Source organism: Nicotiana tomentosiformis, chromosome 12, assembly GCF_000390325.3.
Source record: "Nicotiana tomentosiformis chromosome 12, ASM39032v3, whole genome shotgun sequence".
Classification (NCBI taxonomy): Eukaryota; Viridiplantae; Streptophyta; class Magnoliopsida; order Solanales; family Solanaceae; genus Nicotiana; species Nicotiana tomentosiformis.
In genome coordinates, this window is record NC_090823.1 from 10,602,035 (window position 1) to 10,610,079 (window position 8,045).

The window sequence follows — 8,045 nt, forward strand, 5'->3', positions numbered from 1 at the left end:
TAGTCACAAAATTTTGTAAGACACTAATTCGTGTTTTCTTATTAGTGACCCCATAGTTGAGTTTGACTGCATTTTCTCGTACCATTGTTTTCACCCGTGATTTTTTCACATGCAAAGAGAACACAAAATCAACTTTAAAAGAATCTCGAGGCTTCGTTACGTATCTTTCACTCTTTATCTTTCTCCATATGAGAAAAAGACCGAGCTCTATAAAGACAAAGTTATCTTATTGAGCCTCATTGACCACGTTTATTCTTTCTAATTGAAAAAAAAGACCTCTAGTTAACCTCAATTAGATGAATAAATTACGAGGATATAATTTGTAAATTTAACGAAATAATAATTTATGGTTTTGACAATTTTACTTATTTGGATTATTTATGTCACGACCCAATTTCTCTTATAGGCCGTGATGACGCCCAACGTCGCCGTTAGGCAAGCCAACAGTGAACTAGCCATGTACTTATTCTTTTTAATAAGTTTTCAAGTAATTAAGTTTCATTTATTAAGAGATTAAGGAGTGAAAAACTTAATAAAATAAAATGAACACAACTGAGTAAGCAAATATAGTGACATAAATACTCCAAAACCACAAAGTCTACTAGTATGTGCGCCAAGACCTAATGTCACAAGTGTATGAGCAACTAGTAGAATATACAAAACTATAACTACTATCTAAAATAAAGTAGACAAAAAAATAGATACAAAAGAGAGGCTCTAGGTGCTGCAGAACGGCTCAGCAAGCAACTCACCACTAGGCCTTGGGTAACGGGGTGCGTGCCGATATGACTGCCAAATGCACCTACCTCAGATCCTGCACGATTAGTGTAGTAGTGTAGCGTGAGTACATAAATAACACGTACCCAATAAGTATCCAGTCTAACCTCAAAGAAGTAGTGACGAGGGGTCGACATCGACACTTACTATGGGCTAATAATAAAATGCAGGAATTCTAACTAAGCATGAGTTATGTAAATAATAGATATAACTCAGTAACAAGCAGTGAATAATAATTCTTTCACTAATAATAAAGTCCAAGTCAATTTCTGTCATTCAATAATTATAACTGCTCAAGCCATAAAATAATATCAAGTATAATTAGGCTACGAGTATTATCACGCACGATTTATGCCGAGGTCGTACAGCTCGATCCAAAAATATACTTTGTGCACTGCCGAGGGTCGAACGACACGAACAATAGATGCATCTATTAACCTGCTGAGGCAAACGACCTGCTCACATGAGAGTAGAGAAGTTTACCTCGCTCGCAGAAGTACTTGCGACGCGAGTGGACATGTATTTCTCAGAGTTATTATATATTCCTCAATTCTTTCAAAAAATAAATGAGAAATCTAAATTGGAGAGTTTCAACATTACAATCCCAAATCTCAGTTTTATTTTAGACAATTAATATGCATAATAAACATAACAGTACAATCAAGACATGATGTAAATCTAAGACTATCCGGACATCTCATGGAATATAGCTATGCACGAACTCTCGTCACCTAGTGCGTATGTAGCTCCCAACACAAGTAATTCACAACGAAAATACACCTAAAGGGGATGAGTTCCCTCTTACAAGGTTAGGCAAGAGACTTACCTTATTCTCAAGCTCCCTTTCGATCCACAAATATGATTTAAATCCTCAACTCGGTGCCAAATAACCCAAAACTAGTCAAATATTATATAAATTAATCAATACATGTTCAAAAGTTCATAATTTAAATATTAGAGTAATTACCCAACCCAAATTGAAAGATTCCAAAAATTCACTTTCGGGCCCACGTGCTTGGATTCTGAATTGTTTCAAAGATAGTTGTTACCCATAATCTCACGAACTCAAATATATAATTTTCATCCCATTCCATAATCATTTTCGTGGTTAAATCCCATATTTAATAAAACCTAGGTTTTTCAACTAAAACCATAATTTTTCACAATTTTACATGTTAAAATCTTTCCATAATCTATGTATTTAACTTACATTGGATAGAAATTACTTACCTTCAATAGCTAGGTGAAAACATCTCTCTAAGAAGCTCCATCATCGCCCAAGAAGTGAAAGAAATGAATCCAAAATGGCCTAAGTCCCGTATTAAATGGACCTTACTGCCTCCATCATTTCCGCTTCTCCGAACCTGGGGCCGTATCTGCGGCTCCGCACTTGCGGAAAAGCCATCGCAGGTGCGGTCCTAGCCCAGGCTGGTTGACTCCGCTTTTGCGGACGGGCTTCTTCTTCTGCAGTCCCGCTTCTGCGGAGAGTGGAGCGCATCTACGGTCCAGGGCTGGCCAGCCTCTTCTTTCACTTGTGAACTTCTCATCGCAAAAGCGAGGCCGCTTCTGTGGTGTTCCTCCGCTTCTGTGGACCACTGGCCACATGCCCAAAGCCGCTTCTGCGGCCAAGATCTCGCACCCGCGGGCTTGCACCTACAGCCAAAAGCTCGTAGGTGCGGGCACACCAGAATTGGTGCACCAGCAGCACCTTTCAAGCCCTAACTCGATCCGTGCAACGTCCGACTAGAACCCGAGGCCCCCGAGGCCACGTCCAAACATATCAACAAGTTTGTAAACATGTGACGGACTCGTTCGAACCCTCAGAACGCGGAAAAGAACACCAAAACTAAGAATCACACCACAAACCAAATCAAATCAACTTATGAACTTCAAGTTCTTCCAACTTGCTCCGAACGCGCCAAATCATACTTAAACTACTCGGAATGATACCAAATTTTGCGTGCAAGTCTTAAATCACTATACGAAACTATTCCTAGGCTCGGAATCCAAAACATACCTCGATAACACCAAAACCTACTCCAAACCAAATTTAAAGAACTTTTAAACCTTCAATAAGCCAACTTTCAAGTTTAGGCAACGAAACGCTCACGAGTCATCCAAAACTCGATCCGGGCAGACGCCCAAGTCTAAAATCATCATACAAACCTATTGGGACCGTCAAATTCTAGTTTCGTGGTCGTTTACTAGAAATGTTGACCCAAGTCAAACTTAACCCTTTAAAGCCAATATTAAAGAACTAAGTGTTCTGATTACAACCTGACTTTTCAAACCGAACTAACCATCCCCTCAAGATACAAAATAGAAAAAGCACACACGGGGAGTCTTATTTAGGGGGACGAGGATCTAGAAAGCAAAATGACCAGTCGGGTCGTTACATTCTCCACCGCTTAAGAAAACTTTCGTCCTCGAACGGGTCTAGAATCATACATGGAGTGCTGAATAAGTGTGGATATCTGCCCCGCATGTCATCCTCGGCCTCCCACGTCGCCTCTTTGACTGGTTGGCCTCTCCACTAAACGTTTACCGCAGAAATCTTCTTGTACCTCAACTGGCGATCCTGCCTGTCAACAATGACAACTGGCTCCTCCTTATAACCCAGGCTCTCATCTAGCTGAACCATGCTGAAGTCTAATACATGCGACATATCGGCATGATACTTCCGGAGCATAGACACGTGAAAAACTAGATGAACTCCTGATAGACTGGGAGGTAAGTCAAGCTCATAAGCAACCTACCCAACTTGTCTCAACACCTCAAATGGTCCTATAAACCTTGGGCTCAACTTGCCATTCTTCCCGAACCTCATGATTCCCTTCATTGGCGAGACTTTCAAGAGAACCTTCTCGCCCACCATAAATGATAAATCACGCGCGTAAATCTTCTGTCTGGACTGTGCTGTGTGAAGTCGCTCCTGAATTAATTTTACCTTTTCCAAGGCATCCTTCACCATATCAGTACCATATAACTTAGCCTCATCGGGCTCAAACCATCCGATGGGCGAATGACATTGCCGACCATATAAAGCTTAAATGGAGCCATCTCGATGCTGGACTGATAACTATTGTTGTAAGCAAACTCGGCCAAAGGCAAGAATCGATCCCACTGCCCTCCGAAGTCAATCACGCATGCTCTGAGCATATCCTCCAAGATCTGAACCGTCCGCTCCAACTTCCCGTCGGTTTGTGGATGAAAGGCTGTGCTGTGCTCTACTCGGGTCCTAACTCACTCTGTACTGCCCTCCAGAAATGCGAAGTTAACTGAGGGCCTCTATCCGATATGATGGAAACAGGCACACCATGCAACTGAACAATCTCCTGAATGAAAATCTGAGCCAATCTCTCTGAAGAATACGTGGTCACAACCGGAATGAAGTGTGCCAACTTGGTCAACCTGTCGACAATAACCCAAACTGCATCAAACTTCCGCAAGGTCTGTGGCAACCCAACTACAAAATCAATAGTAATGCACTCCCATTTCCACTCAGGTATAACTATTTGCTGGAGTAGGCCACCTGCCCTACGATGCTCGTATTAACCTGTTCGCAATTAAGGCACCTTGCTAAATACTCAACTATGTCCTTCTTCATCCGCCGCCACCAATAGTGCTACCTCAAGTCGCGATACATCTTCGTAGCACCTGGGTGACTAAAATACCGCGATCTGTGTGCCTTTTCTAGAATCTTTTCACTCAATACATCAACATTATGGACACATAGACGACCTTAGAGTCGCAGAACACCATCCTCGCCGATAGTAACCTCCTTGGTACCACCCTGTAGTTCTGTCTCGCTGAGAACCAATAAGTGCGGATTGTTGTACTGGCGAGCCTTAATTTGCTCGAATAGTGAAGACTGGGCGACGACGCATGCAAGAACTCGGCTGGGATCTAATATATCCAACCTCACAAGTCTGTTAGCCAAGGACTGAATGTCCAAATCTAATGGCCTCTCCTCTACTGAATGAATGGCAAACTACCCATACTCTCCGCCTTTTTGCTCAAGGCATCCGCAACCATATTTTCCTTGCCCGGATGATAAAGGATGGTAATATCATAATCTTTTAATAACTCAAGCTACCTGTGCTGCCTCAAATTGAGATCCCTCTGCTTGAACAAATGCTGCAAGCTGCGATGATCGTTGTAAACCTCACAGGACACCCCATAAAGATAATGCCTCCAGATATTAAGAGCATGAACTATCGCAGCAAACTCCAAATCATGTACGGGGTAATTCTTCTCATGGGGCTTCAACTGACGTGAAGCATATGCAATAATTCGCACCTCCTGCATCAATACACAACCTAGGCCAATTCATGAAGCCTCGCAATACATAGTGTACATCCCTAAACCGGAAGGCAACACTAACACCGGTGCTGAAGTCAAGGCGGTCTTGAGCTTCTGAAAGCTTGCCTCACAATCATCGGACCATCGGAACGGAGCACCCTTCTAGGCTAATCTAGTCAAAGGTTCTGCAATAGATGAGAAGCCCTCCACAAACCGGCGATAATAACATGCTAACCCCAAGAAGCTCCTGATCTCAGTCGTCGTGGTAGGCCGAGGCCAACTCTGAACTGCCTTGATCTTCTTAGGATCTACCTTAATACCCTCACTTGATACAACATATCCCAATAATGCCACATAATCTAACCAGAACTCACACTTAGAGAACTTAGCATATAGCTTCTGATCCCACAAGGTTTGAAGCACCACTCTCAAATGCTGCTCGTGCTCCTCCATGTTACGCGAGTAGATCAAAATGTCATCAATGAAGACAATGACAAACGAGCCAATATATGACCTGAACACCAGTTCATCAAATCCATAAATGTTGTCGGGGCATTAGTCAAACCGAAGGACATCACTAGAAATGCATAATGGCTATATCTAGTAAGGAAATCCATTTGGAACATCCGAATCCCGAATCTTCAACTGATAGTACCCCGATCTCAAGTCGATCTTAGGGAATACCCTAGCACCCTGCAAATGGTCAAACAAATCATTAATATGCAGAAATGAGTACTTGTTCTTAATGGTAACTTTGTTGAACTGGCGGTAATCAATGCACATCCACATAGTCCGATATTGTTTCTTCACAAATAACAGCGGTACACCCCAAGGCGACACACTCGGTCTGACAAACCCCTTTGCTATCAACTCCTCAAGCTATTTCTTCTGGTCTGCTGAGAAGATAGGACTGCCACCATCTACGGCCCTGCCCTATAGTTGAAAGGTGGTAAAGTCCACCCAGTGAGACTCCAATATCCTCATGTTGTGCAGTCTATCCCTACACTGATCAATAAAGTCCCGGGGTCCTCAGGTCGCTCACCTCTAAATACATGAGGATGTAGCATGGTCCATCTGTCCAATAGCTTCTGCGGCTCATCGTCCGCAACTGGTCTGGGCTCAAAGACATGAAATCCGTTAGGGTTGGCTCCGCTGGAGGCACCTCGCCCTGTTTCTCAATAATAGGATCCTCTACTAGATTCGCTGATGGCATAGTTGGAGAAACTCTAGGACGTCCTCGTCCTCTACCATGGGATAGAGCCCCCCTCGGCCTCTAGTAACAGGGGGAGTAGCTCATCTATGATCGGGTACATCTGTCGTGCGCGTTCTCACCATCTGTGAGAGAATAAGAGAAAGATACTTAGCACAACATCAACTGCACGATAGGAGATAGCCCCTATAGCCTCTCAAAGATAAGTACGGACGTCTCCGCACCGATCTGCAACACTCTATTAGGCCTGCTCATAACTTGTGATACCTACGTAAACCTAATGCTCTGATACCATGTTGTCACGACCCAATTTATCTTATAGGCCGTGATGGCACCCAACGTCGCCGTTAGGCAAGTTAATGGTGAACTAGCCATGTACTTATTCTTTTAATAAGTTTCCAAGTACTTAAGTTCCATTTATTAAGAGATTAAGGAGTGGAAAACTTAATAAAATAAAACGAAGACAGCTGAGTGGGCAAATATAGTGACATAAATACTCCAAAACCACAAAGTCTACTAGTATGTGTGCCAAGACCTGGTGTCACAAGTGTGTGAGAAACTAGTAGAATATACAAAACTATAACTACTGTCTGAAATAAAGTAGATAGAAAAATAGATACAAAAGAGAGACTCTAGGTGTTGCAGAACGGCTCAGCAAGCAACTCACCACTAGGGCTCGGGGTAAAGGGGTGCGCGCCGATATGACCGCCAGATGCACCTACCTCAGATCCTGCACGATTAGTGCAGAAGTGTAGCGTGAGTACATAAAAAACATGTACCCAGTAAGTATCCAATCTAACCTCGAAGAAGTAGTGACGAGGGGTCGATATCGACACTTACTATGGGCTAATAATAAAATGCAGAAATTCAAACTAAGCAAGAGTTATGTAAATAATAAATATAACTCAGTAACAATCAGTGAATAATAATTCTTTCACTAATAGTAAAGTCCAAGTAAATTTCTGTCATTAAATAATTATAACCGCTCAAGCCATAAAATAATATAAAGTATAATTAGGTTCAGAGCATTATCACGCACGATTTATACCGAGGTCGTACGACCCGATCCAAAAATATATTGTGTGCACTGCCGAATGCAGAACGACACGAACTATAGATGCATCTATTAACTTGCCGAGGCGAACGGCCCCCTCTCATGAGAGTAGAGAAGTTTACCTCGCTCGCGGAAGTACTTGCGACATGAGTGGACATGTATTTCTCAGAGTTATTATATATTACTTAATTCTTTAAAAAAAATAAATCTAAATTGGAGAGTTTCAACATTACAATCCCAAATATTAGATTTATTTTAGATAATTAATATGCATAATAAACATAACAGTACAATCAAGACATAATGAAAATCTAAGACTACCCGGACATCTCATAGAATATAGCTACGCATGGACTCTCGTCACCTAGTGCGTACGTAGCTCCCCACACAAGTAATTCACAATGAAAATACACCTAAAGGGGATGAGTTCCCTCTTACAAGGTTAAGCAAGAGACTTACCTCGTTCTCAAGCTCACTTTCGATCCACAAATATGCTTTAAATCCTCAACTCGGTTCCAAACAACCCACAACTAGTCAAATGTTATATAAATTAATCAATACATGTTCAAAAGTTCATAATTTAACTATTAGAGTAATTACCCAACCCAAATTGGAAGATTCCAAAAATTAACCCCCATGCCCACGAGCCCGGATTCCGAAATATTTTAAAGATAGTTGTTACCCATAACCTCACGAAGTCAA